Here is a 14,591-nt window from a genome sequence, read left to right on the forward strand (position 1 = left end):
TTGACTATATGGACCTGTCAGCAAAGTGGTATCTTTCCTTTTTAATACACTGTCTAGGTTTGTCAGAGTTTTCCTTCCAAGGAGCAAGCAGCTTTTCATTTCATGGCTCCAGTCACCATCCACAGTGATTTTTGTGACCAAGAAAATAAAGTCAGTCACTATTTCCATTGTTTCTCCATCTATTTGCCATGAAGTGATAGGTAGGACTGGATGCCATGATCTTAGTTTTTTAAATGTTGAATTTTAAGCCAGCTTTTTCGCTCTCCTCTTTCACCTTTATCAAGAGGCTCTTTAGTTCCTCTTTGCTTTCTGCCACTAGGGTGGTATTATCTGCATATCTGAGGTTATTGATATTTCTTGTGGCAATCTTATTGTTAATGCATGTGGGGAAATTGAGGCATGAAAATAGGAAATAACCTGCCTTCAGTATACATACAAAGCCCCTAGAAAAACGCTTAGTACATTATAAAGCTCAGTAAATATTACTTCCCTTACTAAATTGTTATGAGCCATCTTCATTTTAAGACAATTGCTAGTAGCTGTGTTTTACACTGGGAGAGAAATGTTGTTTGACTCGCTCAGGGTGTGCACATGAGTGTGTGTATGTGTGTGAGTGTGTGTGTGAGGGAGAGAGAGAGATTTGGACCAGGAAGGGGCCTTGCAAGGCCGTGCTGTTGTGATGGAACCTAGAATGGAAAGTTGTACCAGTGCCCTCGCCATGATGTTATTTGTCTTCAGAAGTGCTTTGAGCCCTTCGAATTAACACATATGTTATTGCCTTTACTAAAACTTTTTGATGATGGGAAACTCCTCAGTGACCTTTTTTCTCCCAATAGCAAGTCTTTATCCACCTGTAAAGTTAAGATAGTTGAACTACCAAACCATAAATTCCAATGAATATACTGTATGCATGTTCTTGTGGGAGAAAGCAATGGCACCCCACTCCAGTACTCTTGCCTGGAAAATCCCATGGACAGAGGCGCCTGGTAGGTTTCAGTCCATGGGGTCACTAAGAGTCGGACACGACAGAGCGACTTCATTTTCACTTTTCACTTTCATGCATTGGAGAAGGAAATGGCAACCCACTCTAGTGTTCTTGCCTGGAGAATCCTAGGGACAGGGGAGCCTGGTGGGCTGCCATCTGTGGGGTCGCACAGAGTCGGATACGACTGAAGCGACTTAGCAGCAGCAGTAGCATGCATGTTCTTGTGAATGCTTGGGATATATGTCAGAGATCAGCATTGACTGCCAGTGTACCTTATGTTAGTATTGGGTTTGAAGGATTACAGGGTCAAGAAAAGAAGGTAGTATGGACATCTTAGTCTTAGCTAGAACCACTGGGTAAACATGGCCAGATTTCATGAGTTTCTTCGGCCCAAGTGACTTATGCAGCCATTACTGATTGCAATTTTCATAAAAAAGATGAATATTATAAAATATCTTAGGGCATACTTAAATATATAGGCTTTCTGAAATTAGAATCCCCATAGGCCCTTCGATTTATTAGTCTCCATAATAAAATTTTCTTTTTATATAAATTTTTATATAAACCTTCTTTGAAGGGAAAACCAAAATTTGAAACACATGATTCCATAAATATGTGAACAGCATCTTTTGTGTAACACTTGAGAGTTTACACAGCAACATATAATGTGGCAGAACAGGAAGAATGTTATCTTTGGAGCTGTACTTGCTGTGATAGGTTCTATTATGGTTACTAAGGTCCATGACTTTGCCTGTAGGTGAACCCTACTTAGCCATCTATACTACCCCTACATGACTTACGGTGGTCTAAGAATTATATGCAGAAGTAGAGCATTGTGTAAGTCCATCCTCTGTCTTCTCTCTGCTAAGAGCCACATAAGGGCTGCCTTTCTAACCTGATACCCAGAAGGTGATGTAATCACACACATGATGCTGAACTACAGCCAACCTGCAGGGGGCATTAGACTGAGACAAACCTTTGTCTGCAAGCCCTTAACTCTGGGGCCATCTTTTACCACAGTATCATTTAGTGTAAACAGAGGGACACATCTAGGTTTGATTTCCAGCTCAATCACTTATTAGCTGTAAATCTTGAGGAATATTTGAAACTCTATAACAGTCAATTCCCTCATCTGTTTCTATAGATGAGTAGCTAATGCTTTCTGTCCTGAGTTACTATGAAAGGTAAATGGGAAAATTATGAGAATGGTCTCAAATAATTCCTGGGACATAATAAATAAAAATTAACTTCTTCCCATCTGGCACATAGTAGACACCCCATCAAAGCTAATATCTTTCTGTCTGGAAAATTCCAGCCGTCCTGTGTTTAGCTAAACATCACAAAAGACAAAGGGTATATATTTTAACTTTGTCATCTTTCAATTTCTGATCCTTTACTTTGAGCACAACAGAACTTTCTTTAGGGCTGCACTAAGCCTAAAGTCTCTGAGGAAGGCTTTCTTATCTCTCCTTGCTATCCTTTGGAACTCTGCATTCAAATGGGAACATCTTTCCTTTTCTCCTTTGCTTTTCACTTCTCTTCTTTTCACAGCTATTTGTAAGGCCTCCTCAGACAGCCATTTTGCTTTTTTGCATTTCTTTTCCATGGGGATAGTCTTCATCCCTGTCTCCTGTACAATGTCACGAACCTCCATCCATAATTTATCAGGCACTCTGTCTATTAGATCTAGTCCCTTAAATCTATTTCTCACTGATCAATGCAAAGAAATAGAGGAAAACAACAGAATGGGAAAGACAAGAGATCTTTTCAAGAAAATTAGAGATACCAAGGGAATATTTCATGCAAAGATGGGCTCAGTAAAGGACAGAAATGGTATGGACCTAACAGAAGCAGAAGATATTAAGAGGAGGTGGCAAGAATACACAGAAGAACTGTACAAAAAAGATCGTCACAACCCAGATAATCACAATAGTGTGATCACTCACCTAGAGCCAGACATCCTGGAATGTGAAGTCAAGTGGGCCTTAGAAAGCATCACCATGAACAAAGCTAGTGGAGGTGATGGAATTCCAGTTGAGCTATTTCAAATCCTGAAAGATGATGCTGTGAAAGTGCTGCACTCAATATGCCAGCAAATTTGGAAAATGCAGCAGTGGCCATGGGACTGGAAAAAGGTCACTTTTCATTCCAATTTCAAAGAAAGGCAATGCCAAAGAATGCTCAAACTACTGCACAATTGCACTCATCTCACACGCTAGTAAAGTAATGCTCAAAATTCTCCAAGCCAGGCTTCAGCAATACGTGGACTGTGAAATTCCAGATATTCAAGCTGGTTTTAGAAAAGGCAGAGGAACCAGAGATCAAATTGCCAACATCTGCTGGATCATGGAAAAAGCAAGAGAGTTCCAGAAAAACATCTCTTTCTGCTTTATTGACTATGCCAAAGCCTTTGACTGTGTGGATCACAAGAAACTGTGGAAAATTCTGAAATAGATGGGAATACCAGAGCACCTGACCTGCCTGTTGAGAAACCTATATGCAGGTCAGGAGGCAACAGTTAGAACTGGACATGGAACAACAGACTGGTTCCAAATAGGAAAAGGAGTACATCAAGGCTGTATATTGTCACCCTGCTTATTTAACTTCTATGCAGAGTACATCATGAGAAACGCTGGGCTGGAAGAAGCACAAGCTGGAATCAAGATTGCTGGGAGAAATATCAATAACTTCAGATATGCAGATGACACCACCCTTATGGCAGAAAGTGAAGAGGAACTAAAAAGCCTCTTGATGAAAGTGAAAGAGAAGAGCGAAAAAGTTGGCTTAAAGCTCAAAACTCAGAAAACTAAAATCATGGCATCTGGTCCCATCACTTCGTGGCAAATAGATGGGGAAACAGTGGAAACAGTGGCTGATTTTATTTTGGGGGGCTCCAAAATCACTGCAGATGGTGACTGCAGCCATGAAAGTAAAAGACGCTTGCTCCTTGGAAGGAAAGTTATGACCAACCTAGACAGTATATTCAAAAGCAGAGACATTACTTTGCCCAAAAAGGTTCCTCTAGTCAAGGCTATGGTTTTTCCAGTAGTCATGTATGGATGTGAGAGTTGGACTGTGAAGAAGGCTGAGTGCAGAAGAATTGATGCTTTTGAACTGTGGTGTTGGAGAAGACTCTTGAGAGTCCCTTGGACTGCAAGGAGATTCAACCTGTCCATCCTAAAGAAGATCAGTCCTGGGTGTTCATTGGAAGGACTGATGCTGCAGCTGAAACTCCAATACTTTGGCCACCTCATGCAAAAAGTTGACTCATTGGAAAAAACTCTGATGCTGGGAGGGATTGGGGTCAGGAGGAAAAGGGGATGACAGCGGATGAGATGGCTGGATGGCATCACTGACTCGTTGGACTTGAGTTTGGATGAACTCCGTGAGTTGGTGATGGACAGGGAGGCCTGGCGTGCTGCGATTCAGGGGGTTGCAAAGAGTCAGACATGACTGAGCAACTGAACTGACTGAAGCCTAAAATCAGGTTCTTTAAAAATAGACATTTGTTCAGAGGCTAAAGTTTATGAAGGACAGTATTATTGTTGTTGTTGTTGTTTTCCAGAAAATAGTACTTTTAAAACTTATTAAATAATTAGATCCAGATCTGCAAATGAATAGTACATCAGGTTTGAAATAAGGTCAATATTTAAACCCTCATAATTTTAATTGTGAGGATCAAGGCATAACCTCCCTGGAAGAAAAATAAACCCAAGCCTACTGTGTTTTATACACATTCTCAAGTATGAATTATTCAACCTGAGAATGAGGAAATGGCAAATTCATGGACATAATTACATTATACAACTCATCTGCTGAGGAACCTGTGATAGAAAACCCAGAGTACCCTGTAAAACAGCCCATACAGCTGGGCCTACAAAAGAAGGAGCCAGCTTCTTTTCTGCTCTAGGGAAGTGCAGAGGTGGGGATGGATGCTCTGGTTTCCTTGGAGATCCCTGTTCTGTACTCTTCCTGAGATAAGCTTCTTTGCCACATACCCTCAGCCAGAGATTACCACATGGCCTGACCCCAGGTCACAGAGCTGTGTACTTCCCCAGGCTTGAGCCTCTCATCCCAAACCCAACCGGAATGGATGGAAGACACAGGAACTAACAACTAAGAATGGCCCGTGTGCTTTTCCCTCACTACGTGTGAAATTCTCAGGATTTTTGCTACCTAAACCTCATTTCCCAGAAGAATCTGAGTCTCAGAGAGCCCAGGAAGCTTTCAAACATCTCATAGCTACTGGTTGATCTTTAATATCCTTTTACATCTGGGCTTAATTAATTAAAAACAATCATAGAAATTGTCAAGCAGGCAAAATTTAAAAATAGTGTTAGCGGCTGCTGCTTTTAAGCCTTTGTTATGAATCTGGGTGTTTTGTCTGTTTTTTAGAGGGAGGTTGTACTGGAACTTCATTGCTGTGCGAGGGCTTTCTCTACTTGCGATGAGCAGGGGCTCTTCTCTAGTTGCGATGCATGAGCTTCTTATCGTGATGGCTTCTCTTGCTGCCGAGCACAGGCTTTAGGGCACGTGGGCTTCACTGACGGTGCCACTCAGGCTCAGCAGTTGCAGCTCCAGTGCTCCAGATCGCAGGCTCAGTGGCTGCGGCGCGCAGGCTTTGTTGCTCCGCCAGCGTGTGGAATCTCCCCAGACCAGGGATCAAACTCGTGTCCCCTGCACTGGCAGGCAGATTCTTATCCACTGTACCACCAGGGAAGTTCTGAATCTGGTATTTTGAAGACGTGGTCTTGAATCTTCAGGAGAATCTATTTTATAGATGACAAATCAGAGGCTTAAAGAGGTTCAAAACACTTGCCCAAGGTCACACCGTGAATAAGAGCCAGAGCCACAGTTCCTACCCAGGTCTGCTATGGCTTCAAAATTATCAGGACTCATTCTTGTATATCCTACGGCACTGCAAGGCCATCAAGTCTGATTAACTGCTGCAGGAAGCATTTATGAAAGCAGTGAGAGAGGAACTTCATTTGTTTTTTCCCAAGGTCTGCTAGAGGCGGCAGGTTAAACGAGGATCTCAAAACTGTCTCTTGTGCGTTGTTATGCATTTCGTTTTAAAGACAGAATTGGCCTATTTCTGTAAATAGTGTAAAGAAGTATTCATTTTTATTATTATTCATTAAAAGGTTCACTGAAAGGGAGGTTGAACCTCTCCTCCAGGGAGAAGACGGAGCCAGTTCACCTGCAGTCCTACCGTTCAGCCAAATTTTTTTCATTCTGCTCAGACAAGACCTACCCCTATAGTTTCTCAAGTCGCTCCCTGAGGAAGATGTGCCTGCCTCTGTGAAACATTGATTTAAAGAAGTCATTGAGTCCTCAAGTCTGGGCCAATGTCAACAGGGCTTGTTTTTCAGTAAACATATTAGATGCCAGTCTTCTTGGCTTACATTTCAGAAACACACTTTCCTTAACTTCTCCTCCAGCAGGCACTTAATCCTGCATTTTGGAAGAATTACCAGGAAAGGTGAGCAATCTCCTGTCCTGACTCTGAGGAATCAGGGAAGTTACTTGCCCCATCAGCTCCACCCTCAGAGTGTGGGACCTCCTACTTACTTGCCCCATCAGCTCCACCCTCAAAGTGTGGGACCTCCAGGGACTCTGGGGTCCCATGAAGCTCTCGGAGGTTGGAGCTGAGTAGCTGCCATTTTCCTGCCTGTCCTAGATCAGCCACTGAACAGACTCAGTCTTCAGGTTGACAACACGCTGTCTTTCGTTCAGGATCTTTGGGGAAGGCAAAGGCCAACAGCTTCGTGGGCACCTTGCTGTTTAAAGTTTACCTGTGTGCATTAGCAGCATTAATATCACCTTTGAGCTCATTAGAGATACTGAATCTCAGGCACCTCTCAGAGGAACTGAATCAGAGTCTGCATTTTGACAACACCCAGGCTATCTGTGTGCATGTTCAAGTTTAAGAAGCACCGAGTTAAAAAGCAGTTATAAATTTTGACTCCATGCTAATATGATGGTAATACAGGAAGTTTTAAGAGTTACTGATACCTGGTTTCCACCCCTAGGTATTTTGATTTCATTGGCCTAGGGTGTGGCCTGGGCATTGAGACTTTCGAAAACCGTTTTGTTTTGTTTTGTTTTGTTTCAGTTACTAAATTGTGTCCAGCTCTTTGTGACCCTCTGGACCTCAGCACACCAGGCTTACCTGTCCTTCACCATCTCCCAGAGTTTGCTCAAACTCATGTCCCTTGAGTTGGTAATGCCATCCAACCATCTCATCCCCTGACATTCTCTTCTCTTCCTACCTTCAGTCTTTCCCAGAATCACATTTTTTCCAATGAGTCAACTCTTCACATCAGGTGGCCAAAGTATTGGAGCATCAGTGACCTTAATGTGTAGTGATGGTTGAAAACCACAAATTCCTGAACAGTCAGAGCACTATTTGCATTTATTTATTTGGCTACATCAAGCCTTCGCTGCGGCACTCAGGTTCTCCATTGCATCATATGGAATCTTTCATTGCGGTGCATGGACTCTCTTGGCTGTGGCGTCTGGAGTCAGTAGTTGTGGCACTCAGGCCTAGTTGCTCCAAGGCATATGAGATCTTAGTTCCCCCACAGAACATTGACCCTGCATCCCCTACACTGCAAGGTGCATTTTTAATCACCAAGCCACCAGGGAAGTCCTGGCATTATCTTTAAAGAGAGAATTATCTAGGACTGATTTGATGCCTGATGCTTTTTTCCATTAGCAAAAGGGGCTCATGGCTTAGAAGAAATTTGAAAGGTGAGAGGAACTCAAAATCTCCTAGGAAAATAAGCCATGAATGGGGTTCTAATGGTCTAACATCTCAAATCAAGGGAAATCAAGAATAAAGTAATTTAGGAAATAAGGGCTGGGGTTCAGTAAAGTTCAGTCGCTCAGTCGTGTCCAACTCTGTGACCCCATGAATCGCAGCACGCCAGGCCTCCCTGTCCATCACCAACTCCCGGAGTCCACGCAAACCCATGTCCATTGTGTCGGTGATGTCATCCAACCATCTTATCCTCTATCGTCCCCTGCTCATTCTGCCCCCAATCCCTCCAAGCATCAGAGTCTTTTCAAATGAGTCACCTCTCTGAATCAATACTAAAGTATTGGAGTTTCAGCATCAGCATCAGTCCTTCCAGTGAACATCCAGGACTGATCTCCTTTAGGATGGACAGGTTGGATCTCCTTGCAGTCCAAGGGACTCTCAAGAGTCCTCCAACACCACAGTTCAAAAGCATCAATTCTTCGGCACTCAGCTTTCGTTATAGTCCAACTCTCACATTCATACATGACTACTGGAGAAACCATAGCCTTGACTAGAGGGAACTTTGTTGGCAAAGTAATGTCTCTGCTTTTTAATGTGCTATCTAGGTTGGTCATAACTTTCCTTCCAAGGAGTAAGCGTCTTTTACTTTCATGGCTGCAGTCACCATCTGCAGTGATTTTGGAGCCCAGAAAAATAAAGTCTGCCACTGTTTCCACTGTTTCCACTGTTTCCCCATCTATTTGCCACAAAGTGATAGGACCGGATGCCATGATCTTAGTTTTCTGAATGTTGAGCTTTAAGCCAACTTTTTCACTCTCCACTTTCACTTTCATCAAGAGGCTCTTTAGTTCTTCTTCACTTTCTGCCATAAGGGTGGTGTCATCTGCTTATCTGAGGTTATTGATATTTCTCCTGGAAATCTTAGGTCCAGCTTGTGCTTCTTCCAGCCCAGCGTTTCTCATGATGTACTCTGCATAGAAGTTAAATAAGCAGGGTGACAATATACAGCTTTGATGTACTCCTTTTCCTATTTGGAACCAGTCTGTTATTCCATGTCCAGTTCTAACTGTTGCTTCCTGACCTGTATACAGGTTTCTCAAGATGCAGGTCAGGTGATCTGGTACTGAAACCTACTAATAAGCTTCCATTCAATCTTATCTCCTTTGCAGAGCCTGCCAGATATTCCTTTAATTAAAATATTTCTTCTGCTCTGTAAAATAACCATCACAGAGAAATCCCTGCCATCAAATATTGTCAAACAATATTTCTTTTCAAAGAATACAATCTGGAATGCCAACAATGAGAATAAGTATATGAGAAATACAAATTTGCTGTCACCCTGTCCCAAGTTTAAGACATATAGTGCCACCAAAATGGATGAACTAAAGTGAGTGTGAAATGGAGGAAAGGTAACCTGCCAAAGAGACCCCATAAAGGGGGGAAAACAGTGTACAACGCCCCTCTGACTGCTTCATTTCCCCTAGAACGGTGTTGGCTGGGTGGCCCAGGCCTTTGACAAATAATCACCTTGAATATTTTTTTCCTAGAGTAGAATTTGTGCATCAAACTAATGTCAAAATTAACTTCTTCAAAAATGTATTTAAAAATCACTGCAAAAGAGGGAAATATTATTTCCTATTGATTTGACTGTTGTTCAGTAGCTAAGCCATGTCCAATTCTTTACGACCCCATGGAGTATAGCCGGCCAGACTCCTCTGTCCATGGGCTTCTCCAGGCAAGAATACTGGAGTGGGTTGCCATGCCCTTCTCCAGGGGATAGGGGATCCTCCTAACCCAGGGCTCAAACCTGGTGGGTCTCCTGCATTGGCAAATGGATTCTTTGCCTCTGAACCACTAGGGAAAGCCTTATTTGACGGTGAATGGTACTAAATGTCATGTTTCTTCATAATCAACAGGACAGCTTTTGGAGATGTCCAAAGACATCTTGGGATAATAAATTTTTGAAATCAGGAGGAATTGGGTAGTCGGGAGGCAGAGAAGTATGAACTCACGAGATAGAATGGGGCTGTAAATTTTCCTAAAGTGAGAAGACAGTAATTTTCCCCTCCCCAAGCCTGGTGAGACGACATCTGAGGATTCATCTTTCAGAGCGCTGAACTCTGAAAACTCGCTTGTGATCTGTTCTCACTCCTCACACCTCTGTAGAATTGGGTTCAGTCCCCTGTACAGGTTTGGATTTAATGTAATCCTTGTAGGAGTTCATGTACTGTTCTTGCAACTTTTTTTTTTACAAGTTTAAAAGTGTTTACAAATAAAAACTTTAAAACATCTTTTTTTTCTTTTGGTTTTTGGCTGCATGTGGTATGTGGGATCTTAGTTCCCCAACCAGGGATTGAACCGAGGTCCGCAGCAGTGAAAGCACAGAGTCCTAACCACTGGACCACCAAGGAATTCCCCCAAATAATGACTTTAAAATCCTAAGCAAATCAATAAAAAGTAAATCAAGTATGACCCCTTCCCTTTCAACACCATGTTGCATTTTGGCAGGTCAAGAATGGCTATATCCATTCTTAACGCTGTAGCTCCAATGACCCCACATTACCATGTGCATTTAATTTTCTTATGTTATTGATGAGTTTATCTGAACTTCTACCAGAGTATGCATCTCTTCAGAGTAGGCACCATATCTGATTTTGTATCACATGTACCTAGAAGAAAGTATGGCATACCATAAGTGTTCTTAATGTAATCACTCCCCCACATTACGGCCCCTACACACACACACACACACACACACACATACACACAAACACACACAAAACATGGGCAATGGGCCAAGGCAAAGAAATCAGAATCGTGACATTCCTGAAATTCTACTTATAAGAAATGTGCTCAAATTGGAGTTATTCAGGCTAAGTCAATAAACCTGCATATTTTAAACTACTTATTCTATGTATTTAATGATTAAGTTTATTCAGGTTTCTACTTCTTGAGTGCTTTAGTAAATTATAATTTTCTAGAAAATAGTTTTTATGAGTTTTTAGATTTTGGGCATAAAGTATTCTAGTATTCTCTTATGATTTAAAATTTCTGATAAATCCACACTGTTATCTTCCCTTTTATTGCTAATCTGTTTCTTTGTGTTTTCTCTTATTTTCTGGATTAATCTTGCAAAATATTTATTTTGTTGCTCTTTCCAAATAGCAAAATTTGGGCCTTTTCATCCTCTCTGTCTTTATTTCCTGTTTCACACATTTTTGTTGACATATTTTATCGTTCTTGCTGTCGCATGCATGTACTCTCTTGTTTTTGTTTCTTTCTCTAATCACTGAGTTTGTAAGCTCAGCTAATTTTCAGTCTTCTTCTGTTCTCCTATAAGCACATAAAGACTGGAAATTCCCTCTGAAAGCAGCATGAACTATATATCGTGTATTTTGAAATGTATTATTTTCATGGACATCTGTTTGTAAATGTATTCTAATTTCCACTCTTTTTCCATTGACTCATGAATTAATTAAAAGCATTTTTTTAATTATTGGGGATTTCTAATTGTTCTTTACTATTGACCTCCCCATTTGTGTCACTGTGATAAGAGAATGTGCTTGATATTATTGATTGATTGATATGTGTTGAGATTGCTTTGTTTCCTACCTAATACGTAAAAAACTTTTTGAAACACTGCATGCACATTCAGAAGGAAAATATGTTCTATAGTATGTTCATTAGATCAAACTTTTTAATGTTCATCACTCCTTATATTTTAATCTTGCATCTGTTGTAAGAGATAGTTGTGTTAAAATCTGCTGACTGTACCTGTTGTCAATTTTTTCATAGTTCTAACAAGTTTTGCTTTATGTATTTTAAAGCTACATTAGTAAATCATACAAATTTGTATTTGAAACAGCTTCTCAAAAAATTATTCTTTTGTATATCATATGATGATCTTATTTTTTCCTAATTGTACTTTTTTAAAGTCTTTTAAAGTCTACTTTTTTAGTCAGTGTTTTATATCTGTGCCAGCTTTATTTAACTAGCCAATTTTTTTCCCAAGTATATCTTTTTTACATCCGTTTATCTTAGCCTTTTGGGCCTTTATATTTTAGATGTGTCTTTAGCTAAAAGGCAAGTTTAGACTATTTAAATTGATTGTGATCATTAATGATTTATTTGGATTTTATTTCTATCAAAAATCTTACTTTATGTCTAACATGTTTCCTCTTCCCATTCTTTCCTTTTTGCTTATCTTCTGTTAAATTAATTAAATTTCCTTTAGTCTATACCTTACTTTTTTAATTTTGTAGGAAGTTATTCTATGTTTTTGTTGGCTACCTTTACATTTTTAAAGATAAGTAATGTTGTCATCTTCTCTTGTAGTTTTTACCTCTTTTCTCCAAGTGCTCTATTCTGGATAATTTCCTTAAGTATATTTCAGTTCAGTAATTCCTTCTTTATCTGTGTCTCATATTTTGTCTAACCTATTATTTCACTAGTCTTTCATTTCAATTTTTTTCACGTCAGAAATTATACTCAGTTTTTATCAACCCAGCCTGTTTATTATTAGCTTGTATTTCCAACTTTTTCTTTTATATTTAGAATTATTTAAATGTACTTAATTACTGACTTTCTCAGATTCTTCAATTATCAAAGTTTTCAGTTATTGAAAGATTCTCTCTCCAGAAACATTTTGCATTTGTTTCCACCAGGCACTAAGAAAGCATTACTAAAATAGAACTATCTTATATTAATTGCTCAGCTTGAAGCTTCCTGATATATGGGTGGTGGTGTTCATTGTTCAGTTGCTCAGTCGTGTCTGATTTTTTGTGACCTCAAGGACTACGGAACACCAGACTTCCCTGTTTTTCACCATCTCATGGAGCTTGCTCAAACTCACTTCCATTGAGCCAGTGATGCCATCCAATCATCTTATCCTCTGTCGCCCCCTCCTCCTCCACCTTCAGTCTTTCCCAGCATCAGGGTCTTTTCCCATGAGTCAGCTCTTCGCATCAGGTGGCCAAAGAATTGGAGCTTCAGCTCCAGCATCAGTCCTTCCAATGAATATTCAGAGTTGATTTCCTTTAGGATGGACAGGTTTGATCTTGCAGTCCAGGGGACTCGCAAGAGTCTTCTCCAGCACCACAGTTTTAAGGCATTAATTCTTCAGTGATCAGACATTTTTACTGTCCAACTTGCCCATATGTAAAATGACTACTGGAAAAACCATAGCTTTGACTATACAGACCTTTGTAAGCAAAGTAATATCTCCAATTTTTAATACGCTGTCTAGGTTTGTCACAGCTTTTCATCCAAAGAGTGAGCATCTTTTAATTTCATGGCTGCAGTCACCATCTGCAGTGATTTTGAAGCCCAAGAAAATAAAATCTGTCATTGTTTCCATTGTTTCCTTATATATTCGCCATGAAGTGATGGGATCCGATGCCATGATCTTCATTTTTTGAATGTTCAGTTTTAAGCCAGCTTTTTCTCTCTCCTCTTTCACTTTCATCAAGAGGCTCTTTAGTTCCTCTTCACTCTCTGCCATAATGGTGGTGTCATCTGCATGTATGAGGTTATTGATATTTCTGCCGGCAATCTTCATTCCAGCTTATGTTTCATCCAAACTGGCATTTCTCGTGATGTACTCTGCATATAAGTTAAATAAGCAGGGTGACAGTATACAGCCTTGATGTACTCCTTTCCCAATTTTGAACCAGTCCATTGTTCCATGTCCAGTTCTAACTGCTGCTTCTTGGCCTGCATATGGGTTTCTTAGGAAGCAGGTAAGGTGGTCTGGTATTTGTTCCCATCTCTTCAAGAATTTTCCACAGTTTATTGTGATCCACACAGTCAAAGGCTTTAGCATAGTCAATAAAGCAGAAGTAGATATTTTTCTGGAATGCTCTTGCTTTTTCTATGATCCAACAGATATTAGCAATTTGATTTCTGATTCCTCTGCCTTTTCTAAATCCAGCTTGTACATCTGGAAATTCTTGTTTCACATACTGTTGAAGCCTAGCTTGAAGGATTTTGAACATGACCTTGCTAGCATGTGACATGAGTACAATTGTGCAGTAGTTTGAACATTCTTTGGCATTTCCCTTCTTTGGGACTAGGATGGAAACCGACCTTTTCCAGTCCTATGGCCACTGCTGAGTTTTCCAAATGTGATGGCATATTGAGTGTAGCACTTCAGCACCATCATCTTTTAGGATTTGAAATCGATCGGCTGGAATCCCATCACCTTCACTAGCTTTGTTCATAGTGATGCTTCCCAAGGTCCACGTGACTTTGCACTACAGGATGTATAGTTGACCCCGATTTTAAATTTGAATCTTAACTCTGTACGAGCACAAATCCAAGATTAAAGTATTTGTCTTCCTTTGTTTTTTTTTCTAACCCTTCTAGGGCCAGTCTGACTGTGCTCTTTTAAAAGTTTTCTTGTTTTATTTATTTTTGACTGTGCTGTCTTGCAGTGAGTGGGGGCTACTCTCTAGCTGTGGTGCACAAGCTTCTCATGGTGATGGCTTCTCTTGTTGCAGAGCCCAGGCTCCAGGTGTCAGGCCTCAGTAATCGAGTCATGTGGATTTCATAGTTGTGGCTCACAAGCTCTAGAGCACAGGCTCAGCAGTTGTGTCCCATGGCCCTAGTTTCTCCATGGCATGAGGGATCTTTCCAGATCAGGAATCAAACCTGTGTCTCCTGCATTGAGAGGTGGATTCTTTACCCACTGAGCCACCGGGGATGCCCACTGTCTTCTTTTCTTAAGCAGAGTTGAGACATAAGCTATAGCATGAACTTGTGTGTAATGGCTTTGTCATCTCCCCCTAATCAAGGATGATTGTCTTTTTTTTAATCCTGTCCTCTAATGATCTTGGGTTTACAGGA

The sequence above is a fragment of the Budorcas taxicolor genome, chromosome 25, assembly GCF_023091745.1.
Source record: "Budorcas taxicolor isolate Tak-1 chromosome 25, Takin1.1, whole genome shotgun sequence".
NCBI classification, from domain to species: Eukaryota; Metazoa; Chordata; class Mammalia; order Artiodactyla; family Bovidae; genus Budorcas; species Budorcas taxicolor.